Source organism: Pan paniscus, chromosome 11 (genome assembly GCF_029289425.2).
Source record: "Pan paniscus chromosome 11, NHGRI_mPanPan1-v2.0_pri, whole genome shotgun sequence".
NCBI classification, from domain to species: Eukaryota; Metazoa; Chordata; class Mammalia; order Primates; family Hominidae; genus Pan; species Pan paniscus.
Genome location: NC_073260.2, coordinates 9,752,903 through 9,770,317, shown reverse-complemented (window position 1 = coordinate 9,770,317; position 17,415 = coordinate 9,752,903). Strand labels below are relative to the sequence as shown.

The following is a 17,415-nucleotide window of genomic DNA, read 5'->3' as shown; positions in this document are numbered from 1 at the left end:
ATGTGCCTTCTTGTACACACATGCCTGCAACCTGTACCTGTACACACATACCCGTATACAAGCACTCCTGCATACATGCATACCTGAACACCCAGACACCCACAGGGGTGCACCTGAGCACCCAGCCCTGAGCTGAGCTCTTCACAAACATGGCATCCCATTGGGTCCTCCAGGTAAGCTCATCCTATTATCTCCATTTTACAGAGGAGGAAGCCGAGGTTGGGAAAGGTGGAGGGACTTGCCCAAGTCACACAAACGACAACTCAGCAGAGCTGAGAATTGGCACCCAGGGCAACTGGAGTCCATCCTGAGCTTGTCACTGCTGGGCTCTGAGACCTCCTGGTGAAGAAGGACAGTGGCAGAGACAGCCCGACCCAGAGAAACCCAGCAACGCTACTTTCTAAGGACATTTTTCCCTCTCATTTGGAATCCTGAGCCTCCTGCTCGTCCTGTAGGCCACACCCGGCAAACAGGCGGGTTTCATTTCCTGGAGAAACCACAGATGGAAAGTCCCAGCCATGGGCTCCGTGTGACCTGGTGGCCTTAAGAAGCTCCCCCCGCCGCCCCTCAGCCCTTTAATCATTTACAAAGCAGGGCCACACAGAGCATCTGTTTTCTTTCTGGAACATCAGAGCTGGCTGGGAACTGGGAGAATAGCTGGAGCAACAGCCTGCATCCATTTCCTCTTGCTGCAATAACAACTGATCACGAGGTCAGTGGCTTAAACAACACAGATTTACTCTCTTACAGTCTGAAGTAAGAGTCAAGATGTCAGCGGGGCCGTGTTGCTTCCAGAGGCCCTAGGGAAATCCATTTCCTTGCACTTCCAGCTTCTAGAGGCCACCTGCGTTCCTTAGCTTGTGGCCTCATCCTCATTCTTCAAAGCCAGGCATGTAGCATCTTCCGGCTCCTCTCTCTCGCTCGGACCTTCCTGCCTCTCTGTTACAAGGATCCACTTTTGTGGCTAAAATGGGTCCATCCTCCCCAGCCTGAATGTGAAGACCCCCTCCTCCACGGCACCCCATTGCGCAGGACAAGGATGGGGCCCATCACTGCTGCCCAGAGGATAGGGATACCCTGTCCAGGTTTCCTGGGAAGGCATCAAGATGTTCCCAAGGCTCAAAGAAAAAAGAAATGGCTGGGCATGGTGGCTCATGCCTGTGATCCGAGCTCTTTGGGAGACCAAGGCAGGAGAACCACTTGAGCCCAGGAGTCTGAAACCAGCTTGGACAGTGATGGGCAAACCCCATCTCTACAAAAAATAAAAAAGTTAGCTGGATGTGGTGGTGCACACCTGTAGTCCCCAACTATTTTGAAGCGAGATCACTTGAGGCCTTGAGGCTGGGAGGTTAAGGCTGCAGTCAGCCATGACTGCTCCACTGCACTCCAGCCTCAGCAACAGCGTGAGCCCTGATCTCAAAAATAAATAAATAAACAAATAAAGATGCTCCCAAGGGTGCTGGGCTCTGTTGGCCCAGGCCTGTAGTCCTGCTTCCTTGCCAGAAGTAAGAGCTGGCCTAAGGGAGAGCTGAAGCTTGCTCTGACGGGGACCCCTAAGTCCCTACAGATTCTGCAGATTCTCCTAGGGATCGGTACCTCCTGGTTTGGGGAATGGTCCCAGGAGCTGATTAGTTGGGCCACACTAGGCTCTGGACCTCCCTTCTGGGGGGAAGAGGAGGGGACTCCAGGGCCTGGGACAAAGGGCATGTCCAGGGAGCTTGGAGCAGGGAAGCCCTGCCCTGCCCTATACCTACTGAGCAAGAAGCAAGAGCAGAAGGACTCTTGCTCCCTCTCTGAGCCTCAGGGGTCTTGTTAGGAAGATGGGGATACCCTCAAAGCCTCCCTCCTGGGTCCTGTGGGTCAGTGCAACTTGTTGAGCACGCCCTGCGTATTTAGAAGAGGCAGGGACGCCAGGCACAAATCTTGTGCGAAGCAGACATGGGCCTTCATGGGGCTTCCATGGTACCATGAAGACAGCCATGGCCCTGCCTGGGTCCTGGAGAGAAGGGGATGCGAAGGAGAGCTGCTGCTCGCTTGCAGCTCAGCTGACACCCAACACAGGCAAAAAGATCTTTCTGCTTCCAAGGCACTGAGACATGGAGGTTGTTCATTACCACAGCACAATCCAGCAAGAGGTGACCAACACACTTTCCCCAGCTGCATCTAGTTGCAGCTGGTGCACTCCCTGTAGGCCCTCTTTCTCACTTCTGTCTGCTGTTAGGGACTCTACAGCCCAGGACCCCAGGCTGGAGAAATCAGGAAGCTAGTTGATTTCTCCCTCTCCCTCAATTTCCACAATTCTTCAGTTGCTGGGGTCACATGACTCTGCAGTCCAGAACTCCTCCCCCTTAGCGATCGGCTCTTCCCCAACCCCTCCCCAACCTCTCTTCCCTGCAGCCCGAGAACTCCCTGCTTGCTGGGCATAGTGTCTGCACCCCAATTATGGGAGCAGAACAGAGGTCCCTCACCTGGGGTATGCCATGAGTAGAACTCAGGACATTCATGAACTTGGATGGAGAAAAAAAAATCCCATCTCCATTTTCTCTAACATCTAACTACAGTGTAGTATTTCCTTCCATGATGATCATACCCAGCAAAGCCAGAAGTCAGTGGTACCTGCGGCACCGTTACCGACAGAAATCACAGCTGTCTTCTGATGACAACAAAGCTGGTGCGGATTTCTCAAAATCTCACTCATCACTCCGTTACAGACCCGCCGCCACATCTTGTTAATGCTTAGTAAAGAGGCACATTTATTATCACATCACAAATGTGATTTATTTTTTCTTTTCTTTTTTAGATGGAGTCTCACTCTGTCAACCAGGCTGGAGTGCACTGGCACAATCTCGGCTCACTGCAGTCACCTCCTCTCAGGTTCAAGCGATTCTCCTGCCTCTGCCTCCTGAGTAGCTGGGATTACAGGTGCATGCCACCACGCTCTGCTAATTTTTGTATTTTTAGTTGAGACGGGGTTTCACTGTGTTGGCCAGGCTGGTCTGGAACTCCTGACCTCAGGTGATCCGGCTGCCTCAGCCTCCCAAAGTACTGGGATTACAGGCATGAGCCACCACACCTTGCCACAAATGTGGTTTTTAAAAATATCTTGATAGCCATATTTCCAGTGACTCGGTTTCCTGTGTAATCCTACATATTTGTTATGCATGTAACAAAGAAGACAGGGCATGAAGGTGTCACCAGATGCCACAGCGGCCCACAGCACAGAAAAGGTCACAACCACCTACTTCAGAGAAAGGCACTGGGGACCTTGGCTATGTGGACAAGAACCAGGAGCCTTGGGCTTCCCAGGCACAGCGGGGAAGCCTGCAGGGGCCTGACAGGTGGATAACCTAGTGCCCAAGGCAGGGCTGGGTGGAGGAGAGAGTGGCACCCTCTGATTGTCTGAGATCTCCATCCCTAGAGGACAGTACCACAGATTGGAAGCCAGGTCTTTCCAGAGTCCCTGTGACCTCCTCTTTCTACACGAAACCCAGATTGAGTAGGAAAATGTCCCCAGGAGGAAGCAGCCACTGCCCAAGGGAGACAGCTAGAGACTCGCTGGGCAGTCTACATCCCTGGGCTTCTCTCGGACCCGACAAGAGCCTGTCCATCCCTTCACCTCCACTAAGATCAGGGCACCCCAGGAGTTCCATCCCTTCACCTCCACTAAGATCAGGGCACCCCAGGAGTCTCGGCAGGGCCACCCCAGTCTCTGCTCTGCCCTGGAAAGGTCCTCGTTTCACACTGACTCAGTTTCAGTTTTGGAAGGAGGTCAGAGGTTGCCTCCATGTCCCTTCTCCCCACTGGTTCTCTGGAACCCTCCATCATAGATGTCCCTGCCCTTCCTTCCCTGCTCAGGAGCAAAACCCCCAACCCCCAGGAGCTGGCCTCTCTAAGTCCTCTTGGATCAGGCCAGGCTCAGCCCTGGAGGCCACAGCTCAGGCCCTGAGCCAGCCCAAGGGGCAGGGCAAGGAACCTATATTGTTGTGTGCCCAGCCCCTTTAAGGGGCCCATACAGACAAGAGCAAATTCAGTAGGTTGCATCATCCACTCTATAGTGATTAAACAGGGATGGTGGAGAAGTAGAGAAGTGTCAGCTCTGGAACCAGGTGGCCCTAGATTGAAATCCTAGCTCTGCTATTTACCAGCCAGGTGGCCTTGGGTAGGTGATTTGACCAATACCGTTCCTCCGTTTCCCCACCTTGAGTGTTATTGCAAGGATTAAATGAGCTACTACAAAGTAAAGTACTAAATATAGATCAGCTATTATTATTATTACTACTACTATTATTATTATGAGCCAGGAGATGGGGACTGAGACATAGGCTGCTGGGTATCTTCTCTCCTCTCCTCTTCCATGAGAATAGCCCACCCCATCCTTAGCTGGGTGTATGGCCACCTGGCCTAAAACTACATTTCCCAGCATCCCTTGCTGCTAGATGTGATCAAGTTCTGGCCAATGAGATGCCAGGAGAAGTGGTTTGGACCACTTCCTGGGAGTTTTGTTTAAAGGACAGAGGCAATGCCTTCTTTTTTTCTCCCTTCTGCTGACCAGAATGTGAGCATGGAGTCTGGAGCAGGAGCAGCTGTTGTGCACTGTGAGGTTGAAGCCGTGTGTTGAGAATAGCAGAGCAGCTCCTAATGGAGCTGGAGCCCCCAGGGGCCATGAAGCCCCTACCAGCCCTGGACTGCTTAGATTTACTTGAGCAAGAAATAAACCCTTGATTGTTTAAACCGGTGTGATTTGAAGTCTGCCCTGTTGCAAGCACAGCCAGATCCTCTTTAACGCAGGCACAGCGGTGAGTAACATGCACAGCCCCTGCCCTCTGGGAATCACAGTCTAGTTGGAGAGAGAGACAATAATCATGTAAACAAAGAAGGAAGTCGTGGTGGTTATGAAAAGAGCTATGAACGATGGGCCAGAGAACGTGGTGGGGAGTGGAGGAGGCATGGACCGACCCTGGGAGGACTCTTGGAGAAGGAGGCAGCTAGCTACCATCTAACTGGGAAGAGCAGGGAAGAGTGTCCCTGCAAAGGGAATGAAGGAGCACAGAAGGAGGCCGCTCAGCTCTGTGATTCAGAGCACAGGCCTCAAGAGTCGGGGGTCCTGGGCCCCTGGCCTGGCCCTGCCTCTTCCCCGGTGTGGGACCTGGGCAAGCCACTCCCCTTCCCCTCTCTGAGGCAAAGTGCTCAGCAAGTTCCTGACACATAGTAGATGTTCAACGAGAGATCATGGTTTTGGGTGGGGTGTGGTGGCTCACACCTGTAATCCCAGCACTTTGGGAGGCCTAGGCAGGCAGATAGCTTGAGCCCAGGAGTTCAAGACCAGCCTGGGAAACATGACAAAACCCCGTCTCTACAAAAAATACAAAAATTAGCCAGGTGTGGTGGCACAGGCCTGTAATCCAGCTACTCAGGAGGCTGAGGTGGGAGGATCTCTTGAGCCTGGGAGGCAGAGGTTGCAGTGAGCTATGATTGTGCCACTATACTCCAGCCTGGTGACATAGCAAGGAAGGAGAGAAAGAAACAGAAGAAAGAGTGAGAAGAGGGAAAGAAGGAAGGGAGGGAGGGAGGGAGGGGAGAGGAGGGAAGAAGGGGAAAAGAAGGAATAAAGAAAGATTACTGTTTTAGAAGACACAGGTGAAATGTGAATGAAATCAGAGATGGGGTAAAGCCTGGGAGGGTCTATTAGGTCTTTACAGCAGAGGGAGCATTTAGATTGGGTCCTGAAGGTTGCATAGGAGTTTTACTAAGATAGTGGGAAGAAAGGATATTCTAGGGGAGTGGATCACAGGCCCTTTCTATTCCCCATCCACTAGGCCTCTTCAGAGCCTAGCTTCCAATTTCTGTTTCTGTCTCTGGCCAGTCCATTCAAGGTGGGGTCTGAAATCCAGATTGAGATGTTCTTCTAACCCCAACTAAGCCCTCCTGCTTTTTTTTTCCTTTTTTTTTTTTTTTCTGATGGTGGAGGGGAGGGGACAGAGTCTCACTTTATCTCCCAGGCTGGAGTGCAGTGGCACAATCTCAGCTCACTGCAACCTCCGCCTCCTGGGTTCAAGTGATTCTTCTGTCTCAGCCTCCCGAGTAGCTGGGACTATAGGTGTACACCACCATGCCCAGCTAATTTGTGTATTTTTAGTAGAGACAGGTTTTTGCCATGTTGGCCAGGCTGGTCTAGAACTCCTGACCTCAGGTGATCCGTCCACCTCGGCCTTGCAAAGTGCTGGGATTACAGGCATGAGCCACCGAGTTTGGGCCCTCCTGCTTCTTTGGGTCCCATCCTATGAGTTTCCTCAACTGGGGGATGGGGACACTGTGGTCTGGATTCTATTGGTGCCCAGGTCCTGCAAGACCCCGTAGCAGACTCCCTGCCACCACTTTACCTCTGCCACATCAACCTGCCCTTCCCTCAACAGCAAGCCCTTCTTCTGTCTCCCCTCATAAAAGCCAGCTCACAGTTCCCACTGCCCCCTACTCTTCCCCTCCCTCCACTCACTCTCCTTAGCCCTAACCTTTGCTTTCAACTCAACCATGTCACTTCCTCCCAGAAGCCTTCCCTGATGTCTGTGGCTGGTTTAGGGCCTTTACGCTGAGCTGCCTGTAGTCTCACCATCACAGCACACATTTGTGGGTGTCTTTGATTCATGTCTGTTTCACTATACAGTGAGCCTATCCACAGAGGTATCCACAGCATTAGCACAGGGCCAGTACATAGTAGGTGCTCAGTAAGGAAGGAGGAGACTTAGTCCAGCCCTCCAGGAAAGATGAGAAAACCCGCTGAGAAGCTGGGCCCAGGTGGGTCAGGTCTCCTGTCTGCTGCCCCCAGGGGGAGCCCTCCATCCGGCCTCCCCTCTCCCCTCTGCCTGCTGAACCTGGCAGTGGAGTTGGGTAGGAGTGGGGGAGTGGGAGTTGGTGGTAGGAGCTGCAGATAGAATCCCCCAGGGAGGCAGAGGCGAGAACGCTGAGCTCCCAGATCTCCAGAAGAGCTACAGCTGGCAGGGAAGGAGGCGGATGAAGCTCACATCTGGTTCCACCCACCCAGGCTGCGGCTCTAGTGGGCAGCACCGCCCTCCCTGCCCCAGGACTAACCCCTGCCCCCATCTTCCCTCCTCCCCACACTCTCTGCCTTCCTAGGGAGGCACAGCTGCAGATTTAGCCGCAGATTCGTATGTGTGCATACAGCCCAGTTATATGTGCTGTGTGCGCATCAGAACACCAACTCCTGAGAGCTGACATTGAACCCCACCTTGAGACCTGAGGCCAATCTGCTATTATGTTAAACGTACTGAGCCCCTGCTCATCCCGGACAAATGGACGGCACCTGGGCCCCTCACCGCCCAGGTGGAATGGACGGCACCTGGGCCTCTCACCTCCCAGGTGGAATGGAGTTCCAGGTTTGATCTTGTTGGGATAGAAAGATTAAGGAAGGTGGCCGGGCGCAGTGGCTCACACCTGTAATCCCAGCATACTGGGAGGCCAAGGCGGGTGGATCACTTGTCGAGAGTTCGAGACCAGCTTGGCCAACATGGTGAAACCCCATCTCTACTAAATACAAAAAATTAGCTGGGTGTGGTGGCAGACACCTATAATCCCAGCTGCCAGGGAGGCTGAGGCAGGAGAATCGCTTGAACCCGGGAGGCAGAGGTTGCAGTGAGTCCAGCCTGGGCAACAAGAGTGAAACTCCGTCTCAAAAGAAAAAAAAAAGATGAAGGAAAGAAGAGGGGAGAAGACAGCTGTACAGTGGAGATGGATTTATTGAGAGTAAACCTGAGAAGGGCTCTGGCCAGCAGGGTCAGGAGCAAGCGACTCTTACAGCCTGAGGCTTTTTAAAGGGCCCGGTGGGGGAAGTGTGCTTTGAGAGAAGATCCTATTGGGAAGGAGTTGGGGAAGGGCTGGCTAGTTATGACGAATGGGGACTTCGTTAGGCTCTGTTGCAGTTAGGGCCTATGCTCTGTTGAAGCTATGGGTGGGACTGATATTTGCGGATATTTCTGAGACATGGAAATTTGATACTTTAAGATGGTGGAGGCCGGGCGCAGTGGCTCATGCCTGTAATCCCAGCGCTGTGGGAGACCAAGGCGGGCGGACCACCTGAGGTCGGGAGTTCGAGACCCGCCTGACCAACATGGAGAAACCCCGTCTCTACTAAAAATACAAAATTAGCCGGGCATGGTGGCACTTGCCTGTAATCCCAGCTACTTGGGAGGCTGAGACAGGAGAATCACTTGACCCCGGGAGGCGGAGGTTGAGGTGAGCAGAGATTGCGCCACTGCACTCTAGCCTGGGCAACAAGAGTGAAACTGTCTCAAAAAAAAAAAAGAAGATTGTGGAGTCTCGTTAAGATGGCAGTACTCTTGTCCTATCAATCCAGACTCTATGGTTAGATAGGGAGATGGGCTGGCGTGCTTTTTCTGGCTACTTCCTGCTGAAAGGGGGTCGTGAGATTGCTGGTTTTGGATTGACTGGAGGAGTAGCACCGTCTTCAGGTGTTGTTGGGGGGTAGTTTGTGAGATGGCTGTGATCCTGTCGGTAAGGAACATTTAACCAGGAACTGATTTGTTTGGTTTTCTTGTCGCTCCCTCATTCTTTGAGCTCTTTCCTTAAGTTTTGGACGGCATCCCTTACCAAGCCTGGCTGGTTGAGATAGAAGCAGCATTCTTCCCCTAGAGAGAGGCAGAGACCTCCCTTCTCTGTTGTAAGGAGGTCGAGTCCTCTCCGGTTTTGGAGGACTCCTCCGGCTGGGGAGTCTAGCTGGTCTTGAATTCTTACAAGGCCCTTGGCTATATCTTCTGAGGATTCTTGTAGGTCTGTGGAGAGAGACTTAAAATTTGAGAGTGAAGTGGCTAATCCCCCAGCTCTTAAACCAATGCCTGAGCTAATGCCCAGAACAGCCAATAAGGCAATGATTTGGATTGCCCTTGTCTGTTTGACATGCTGAATGGAAGGCACCGGCAGGGCTGGGTTAGGGGGAATTATTCCAAAGCCTGGAGAAAGGGGGGCCGGAGTACAGGTGCCTGTCCAATCGGTTGGGAGGCAGAGGTAAGTGTTGGTGCCAGGCAGGAAAACAAGCCTGCTTCGGAAATGCAGGTAGAGATATGAAGGGAAAAAAGGTGGATTAAGGGCCTTTGGTTGTTTGTGGTGGGTTCCTGGCTCCAAACAGACAGTGTAGATGCAAGGAGGCTCTGACGATGGTGAAGATGTGCTGGGAGTCAACCTTTGAACATTTGATGCGATCTGGAGCAGCACCAGTTATGGATAGCCACGGATAGAGATGTGTGTTGGGGATAGAGCAATTAAAGGAGGTAGCCGTGATGTGGGGGGTGGCTGTAAAGCGAACTGGTTGGAGGAGCAACCCACTGGCTTCTGGTGACACTTGATATTCAACCCGGTTAGTCTGATGGTCTGTAGGGTGCTGGAGAGAAATGGTTTTGTTACATTCTCCTGGAATGAGGGATCCTATGGGGCACATGCCCTGTGTGGCTGAAAAACAGTGGAGCCCATTGAAGGAGAGGGATATGAAGAGTAAGGGGTCCTTCAATAGAGGGGGCGGGGGGAGCATATTTTGTGTTTTGTTTTGTTTTTGAGACAGGGTCTCGCTCTGTTGCCCAGGCTGGAGTGCAGTGTTGCCATCTCGGCTCACTGCAACCTCCGCCTCCCGGGTTCAAGCAATTCTCCTGCCTCATCTCCCCGAGTAGCTGGGATTACAGGTGTGCGCCACCACGCCCGGTTAAAATTTTGTATTTTTAGTAGTGATGGGGTTTCACCCTGTTGGTCAGGCTGCTCCTGAACTCCCGACCTCAAACCATCTGCCCGCCTTGGCCTCCCAAAGTGTTGGGATTACAGGCATGAGCCACAGCGCCTGGCCGTGGGCATATTTTGTTAGAGAGTTATAATATGTTTGGAACAGTTTATTGGCTTGGTTAGCAAATTGGGTAGGGTAATTGCCAAGTACAGTGTCTGCCCTTTCAAAGCAGGAAGACCGCTTTTGGAGTTTATAAGTCAGGAATGTTTTTTGAGTTAACGTTGTAGAGAGAAGCGCCGATTGGGCTGTATATGCCAACAATGAGGAGAGTGATAGGCACATCCAACAATTATGGGCATAGGAAGGATTAGCTTGCCACAGCAGGGACTGAGTGAGATTCAAAGAAAGTTCCAGATGCTTAGCTTTGAGGAGTGACTTGATGCGGGCTGAGGATCCCATTGTAGTGAGGAAAGGTAAACTTAGGGGAGAGGGAACATCAGGCAGAAGGAAAAGAAAGTTATTTGGGTGGGGGAGAAATCCTAGGAGGTACCTTGAAGCCATAAGTCCAACAGAAGGTTAAAGGTTTGATTAGGGGAAACTAGAGGCTCCTCGTGAGGGGACCAGGTAATGTCTGAGCTAAGGAGTGTGAGGAAGAGGTGAAAATTGTGGGGAGAGAGCAACATAGAAGATTGATAGGCTTTTATTTATTTTTATTTTTATTTTTGAGACGGAGTCTCTCTCTGTCACCAGGCTGGAGTGCAGTGGCACGATCTTGGCTCACTGCAACCTCCAGCTCCCAGGTTCAAGCAATTCTCCTGCCTCAGCCTCCTGAGTAGCTGGGATTACAGGCATGGACCACCACAACCGGCTAAATTTTGTATTTTTAGTAGAGACAGGGTTTCACCATGTTGGTCAGGCTGGTCTCAAACTCCTGATCTCGTGATCCACCTGCCTCGGCCTCCCAAAGTGTTGGGATTACAGGCATGAGCCACCGCGCCCGGGTGATAGGCTTTTAATAGAGAGGTTTAGGTGGAAGTTTCTTCTTTGGGAATCCTGGTTAGGCAGACAGATGTAGGCCCCGTGGAAACACAGGAAAAGGTTGAGAGGGTTTTATTCTGAGTTGGTGGGGGGCTGGATGGTTTCTTTGAGGGATGAGGGGTGGAACCAATTAGGAATTCCCTTGAGCTTAGTGGCTGTGGGGTAGCCAAAATAATCTAATAAGGGCCATCCTGCTTGGGCTTAAGAGGGTTGCTGGGGGTTTCTCTTGGGGTTTGGAGAACCTAGTCTCACTGATGGAGAGAGGGGTTGTCTGTGCTTGGGAGTGGTTGGGGTAAGGTGCAGTTCACACATTTCCAAAGGAAACTGCGGACTGCCTGTAGGAGTGGAGTAACAAGGGAATCGGGGAGTGAAGGGGTTTTTTTGAGATGGCGTAAAAGAGGCAAGAGGTCTCCTGTACATGAATTAAATGCACTAATCATTAGGGGTTTGCGAGGGAGAGCCCTAATTTTGAGAAGGGCGAGGGGCAATAAGGTGGTCCAGTCTTTGTGGGTTTGTAAGGAGAATTTTGTGAGAGTATTTTTTAGAATGCAATTCATCCTTTCTACCTTCCCAGAAGATGGAGATCAGTAAGGAATATGGAATTTCCAGGTAATATGAAGGGCTTTTATAAGATTTGGGGAGGCCAGGCCTGGTGTCTCATGCCTGTAATCCCAGCACTTTGGGAGGCCAAGGCAGGTGGCTAAAATACTAAAGTATTTTTTCTACTAAAAATACAAAAAATTATCTGGGTGTGATGGTGGGCACCTGTAATCCCAGCTACTCAGGAGGCTGAGGCAGGAGAATCGCCTGAACCCGGGAGGCAGAGGTTGCAGTGAGCTGAGATCGCGCCATTGCACTCCAACCTGGGCAACAAGAGTGAAACTTGGTCTCAAATATATATGTGTGTGTGTGTGTGTATGTGTGTGTGTATATATACACACACACACACACATACACACAGAAAGTAGTTTGGCAGCCACAGTAGAGGCTCTTTTATTGGTGGCAGGGAGGCTTTCAAGGGGCATGAAACCATGTCTCTAGCTAAAAATACAAAAAATTTCCAGACGTGGTGGCACACGCCTGTAGTCCCAGCTACTCGGAAGGCTGAGGCAGGAGAATCGCCTGAACCCGGGAGGCAGAGGGTGCAGTGAGCCAAGATCGCCCCACTGCACTCCAGCCTGGGCGACAGAGGACAGAGCAAGACTCCATCTCAAAAAAAAAAAAAAAAAAAAAGATATTGGGGAATTTCTTGATTTGCTGAGGTCATTCTGGCTCATTTGTCAGCCTTGCGATTTCCTAAGGAAATATGACCCTCATTTGATTGGTGTTCCCTGCAGTGAATTATTGCCACTTTTTGGGAGCAAGGCAGCCTGTAACAAATGGCGAATGAGCTTTCCATTAACAATGGGGGTTCACTTTGTGGTGAGGAAACCGCGTTCACTCCAAATTTGGGCATTGGAATGAATGATGTTCTATGCATATTTGGAGTCAGTGTAAATATTGACCTGTTTTCCTGCTGCTAGGGTTAGGGCCCTGGTTATGGGCCTACCTGCTGGGAGGATGTGCCTGCTGGTAAGAAAGAGGCTTCTATGACTCTTCAGGGAGGGAGGACGGGGGTGTCATCACGGTATCCTTCCATGATAATATACCCTGCTGAGAAAGGAGGAACTCTGGACACACTGCTATCTAGAAAGCAGCCTGGAGCTCCCTTTATAGGTGCGTTGGTTAAATGATGGAACGTGATAAGGGAGTCATCAGTGATATCAGTGCGGCAGTGCAGGGGTGACTCTAAGAGGGGTGTTGAGGGTAAAAGGGTGGCGGTGTTAGGAGGGGAGCATTTACGGAGGGAGAGAAAGGATTGGAGAATGGCTGAGTGCAGGGTCTGGATGCGGGAAGGGGATACTGTTTGAAGTGCCCTGTGGCTGAGCATATCTTGCAAGTCATGTGATGAATAAACTTGCAGGGGTTTATAGAAGATGAAATTTTGTGCCTCTGGGATAATTAAAGAGGCTATGGCTAAAATGTTTAGGCAAAGAGGCCAACTTTTTTTTTTTTTTTTTTTTTTTTTGAGACGGAGTTTCGCTCTTGTTGCCCAGGCTGGAGTGCAATGGCGCGATCTCGGCTCACTGCAACCTCCGCCTCCCAGGTTAAAGCGATTCTTCTGCCTCAGCCTCCCTAGTAGCTGGGATGACAGGCATGTACCACCATGCCCGGCTAATTTTGTATTTTTAGTAGAGATGGGGTTTCTCCATGTTTGTCAGGCTGGTCTCGAACTCCCGACCTCAGGTGATCTGCCCGCCTCGGCCTCCCAAAGTGTGGGGATTACAGGCATGAGCCACCATGCCCAGCCGTGAGGCCAACTTTTATAGATAAGATCTAGCTGCTTGAAGAAGTATGCAACAGGTCCAAGAGAGTCCCCTGTGGGCTGGGCCAAAAGGCCTAAAGCTCCATTTTGGGAGCTGTGTAAGTATAAATGGAAAGGTCGGCTGGGGTTAAGGAGACCCAAAGCAGGGGCCCAGGTTAGAGCTTGTTTTAAGCAGGACAAAGCATGATGAAGTTCAGGGGTAGGGGCAATAAGCTCAGCGAGGTTTCCTTTTGAGGCCTCATATAATGGCTTGGCAATAACTACAAAATTGGCAATCCATAGCTGGAAGTACCCCATGAGTCCCAAGAAAGAGAGACAGTCTCTTTTGGTATGAGGGAATGGGATGCTCTGGACCATCTGCTTGTGTGTTGAGGGAATTTCCCAGGTGGCAGGGGTAATCATGAGGCCCAGGTATGAAACCTTGGAGGAGGCTAATTGGGCCTTTTTTTTTTTTTTTTGGACACCTGGTAGCTGTACTGGGTGAGGGAGTTTAAAAGGGTAACAGTATGCTGAATAGAGAGTTCCTCTGAAGGGGAACAGAGCAGCAGATCATCTACATAGCGAAGGAGGATGTGAGGTGTTAGGCAAAGTTTAGAGAGGTCTGCTTGAAGGGCTTGTCCAAAAAAGTTGGGGGGCTGTGTCTGAAACCCTGGGGGAGGACAGTCCATGTGAGCTGTTGGGAAATGTTGGTATCTGGATCCATCCGGGTAAAAGCAAACAGGTTTTGGGAAGAAGGGTATAGAGGTATAGTGAAAAAGCCATCTTTTTTTTTTTTGAGACAGAGTCTCGCTCTGTCGCCCAGGCTGGAGTGCAGTGGCGCAATCTCGGCTCACTGCAAGCTCCGCCTCCCGGGTTCATGCCGTTCTCCTGCCTCAGCCTCCTGAGTAGCTGGGACTACAAGTGCCCGCCACCATGCCCGGCTAATTTTTTGCATTTTTAGTAGAGACAGAGTTTCACCGTGTTAGCCAGGGTGGTCTCGATCTCCCAACCCCGTGATCTGCCCGCCTCAGCCTCCCAAAGTGCTGGGATTACAGGCGAGAGCCACTGTGCCCGGCCTGAAAAAGGCATCTTTGAGGTCTAGTACTGAAAAATGACTGGTATGAGGGGGGATTCTGGAGAGGAGTGTATAGGGATTAGGAACGACTGGGTGTGTAGGGATGACAGCAGAATTGATTTGACGAAGGTCCTGGACAAGCCGGTAGGACCCATCCAGCTTCCGGACAGGGACAATAGGGGTGTTATGAGGGGAATGGGTTGGAATGAGGATGTTGGCAGCTAACAGTTGGGAGATGATGGGCTTGAGTCCCCGAAGCCTCTCAGGGCTGAGAGAATACTGTTGGACTGTGATCTAATGAGAAGGATCCTTTAATGAAATTTTAATGGGGAGTGGTGGGCCACCACGACTGCAGAATTTGTGTTCCAAACAATAGGATTTGTTTGAGTTATAATGCTAAGGTCAGGTGTTGGCTCCTTAACTTCAGGTAGGGAGAATTTGGGTTCCTGGCATAAAAGTAAGTAGGGATGGCTTTGGCCAAGAGCCCAAAGGTGGAGGAAGCCACGCAATTTGTACAGCAGGTCTCTACTTAGAAGAGGCATGGGGCAATGTGGGATTAACAGGAAGCAATGTATGAGGGTGACGTCCCGAGAGGAACAATATAAGGGGAGTGTTTGGAGGGGAGTTTTCTGAATGCCCTTTATGCCAACAATAGAGATTAAGGAGCACATTAGAGGTGTGGGGAACAATCTTGGCAGAGGGAAGGACATGAGCAAAGGTAAGTGAAGGAACTTCTTGCCATTTGCCATTTCGATAAATGGAGTTATCTAAATCCCTTAAAATTTGGTGGTCGAATGTGCCGTTTTCAGGCCAACGGTTGCCCTTGGCCTGAGGCCAGGCAGTATTGCAAAAGAATATAAGGCACTTTACTTTAATGTCCCCCTTTATACCGAGTTTAGAAAGGTTACAAATCAGGAAACCTAGAGGGGAGGAAGGAGTAATTTGAGATTGATTGGAGCCCATTGAGATTTGGCAAGGAAAGGCCAGGGGTGTCTGCCGTTAGACTAGGCATCCCCAGAAAAAGGGCAGAGATGGGAGATCCTCTCAAGAGGAGGTAGACTGAGGGGAAAGGTCAGGCATCCCTGAACATCACCCTCCCAAGGTCTCTGATGGTCCTAATGGTCCCCAGGAGACCGGGACTGCGGACCTGAGTCTCCTGGGTAGCACAGGAGAGACAGGTGGGGGCAAACCTTACTAATTAGTGTCTGGTGTTGGATGTTTTAGAGGGAACCAGCAAAGGACCTCTCAAACTGGAGCCGTGGGGGAGAAGAAAGTAAATTGCCCAGATCCAGCGGTTGGAGGCAAAATTCTGGGTCCGGGAGTTTTGAGAACCCATCCAGGGGTAGCCCTGGCCACAGCCTCGAAGTCCTCTCTGGTCACTCAATTACCTCATGCAAATCACTTTTAAAAAAGAGGAAGAGTTGAGGGACTAGGCGGGAAGCCAGAGAACCCTCAGGATCCAGGAATTAGCCAGGGATGAGCTGTCAGGGCCCACTGCTTCCTGGGTTGCAAGAGTTCTCAGCCCCAAGACTCATCCCGGGTTTTGGCAGCAAGTATTGGAATAGAAAGATGAAGGAAAGAAGAGGCAAGAAGGCAGTTCTACAGTGGAGATGGATTTATTAAGAGTAAACCTGAGAAGGGCTTCTGGCCAGCAGGCTCAGGAGCAAGCTTCTCATATAGCCTGAGGCTTTTTAAAGGGCCTGGTTGGGGAAGTGTGCTTTTTTTTTTTTTTTGAGACAGAGTTTCACTCCTGTTGCCCAGGCTGGAGTGCAATGGTGGGATCTCAGCTCACTGCAACCTCCGCCTCCCAGGTTCAAGCAATTCTCCTGCCTCAGCCTCCTGAGTAGCTGGGATTACAGGCACCTGCCACCACACCCAGCTAATTTTTTGTATTTTTAGTAGACACCTGGTTTCACCATGTTGGCCAGGCTGGTCTTGAACTCCTGACCTCAGGTTATCTGCCCACCACAGCCTCCCAAAGTGCTGAGATTACAGGCATGAGCCACCGCGCCCAGCCCGGAAGTGTGCTTTGAGGAAAGATTCTATGTGGAGGAGTTGGGGAAGTGCTGGCTGGTTGTGACTGTTGGGGACTTTGTGAGGTTCTGTTGCAGTTACAGCCTTATGCTCTGTGGAAGCTATGGGCAGGGTTGACATTTGCGGACAGTTTTGAGACATGGAAACTTGATACTTTTAAGATGGTGGAGACTTGTGAAGATGGCGGCACTCTTGTCCTATTAGACACAGCCTGTTGGGGGCCCCTCTCTCTTAGCTCCTCAGGGGCCAGCATGGCCACCTCAATCCCACCAGCTTCGAGACCTCAACTTCTCTGTGGGCCTCAGCGTCCTCATCTGCAACTTGGAACAAAAACTCTGTCCTCAGCCAGCAGCCCTGGGGAGCTGGGAGAAACCAGGCAATCAGCCCACTAGGTGGGCAGAGGAGAGGGTTCCAGGAGACAGCTGCAAAGCCTCCTGGGACTCTGAGGACAGAGAATCCTGGGGGCGGGGCTGGAGCTTTCTAGGGGCTGCCAGTGGTTGAACCCAAGGGCCGAGGCAGCAGCTGGGGGCCCTCTGCAGTGAGGAGGTGGTCCCGGCTGGAGGTCGGGAGAGGGGTCACCCAGCTTTGCAATCTGATGGGCAGGGAGGAGAAAGAGGCTATGGTGCGCCTGCATGGGTGCATTGGAAGCTATAAGGCTCCAGTGCGCGGGGCCGATGGGCTCTAGGACCCTGGAATTCTCTCAGCACCCGCCCACACACTGACCAGTCCCCAAGGCTTATTAGTATTGTGATCGCTATGATCGAAGGACCCCCTCTCCCTGTCTCCTGCGCCCACCCACAGCTGTCCAGACTGAGGGATGCGAGGATGCCTTCCAGGTGTCCACAGCTGGGGTTCTGGGCCAGGGATTACCAGAGTCTGAGCAGCCTTGGGGAACGCTGAGGCAGGGGGCCGGGGAGGAGGGCACCTGGGAAGAGGGTAGGGCGGGAGGTTTATGGGAGGCCCCACAGGAAGAGAGGACGCCCTTCCCTCCCATCCCCCGCAGGGAGGAGCTGAGGCTGGAGCCTGGGAGGGGAAGATGGGAAAGGCGCTCCTGGCAGAAGGAACAGCGTGTGCTAAGGCCGGAGTGAGGCAGTAGCTGAGAACCAGTTCTGTCTGGCCAAGGGGCCAGGAGGGAGGAAGAAACGGGTGGCGCGCAGGGCACCCATGGCAGGGCCTTGAATGCCG

At 51.7% G+C, this 17,415-nt stretch overlaps 1 protein-coding gene across 1 annotated transcript in view; it reads left to right on the top strand.

Annotated features, from left to right (window-relative positions):
* The first annotated feature begins 204 nt into the window (after positions 1-204).
* The window catches only part of NTMT1 (N-terminal Xaa-Pro-Lys N-methyltransferase 1), a 55,511-nt gene continuing 38,300 nt past the window's right edge, over positions 205-17,415 (top strand). Inside the window, exons 1-2 of the mRNA XM_063594144.1 lie at positions 205-712; positions 2,801-4,796. The gene's annotated coding sequence lies outside the window, so the exon portion shown is untranslated. The remainder of the gene's footprint in view (positions 713-2,800; positions 4,797-17,415) is intronic.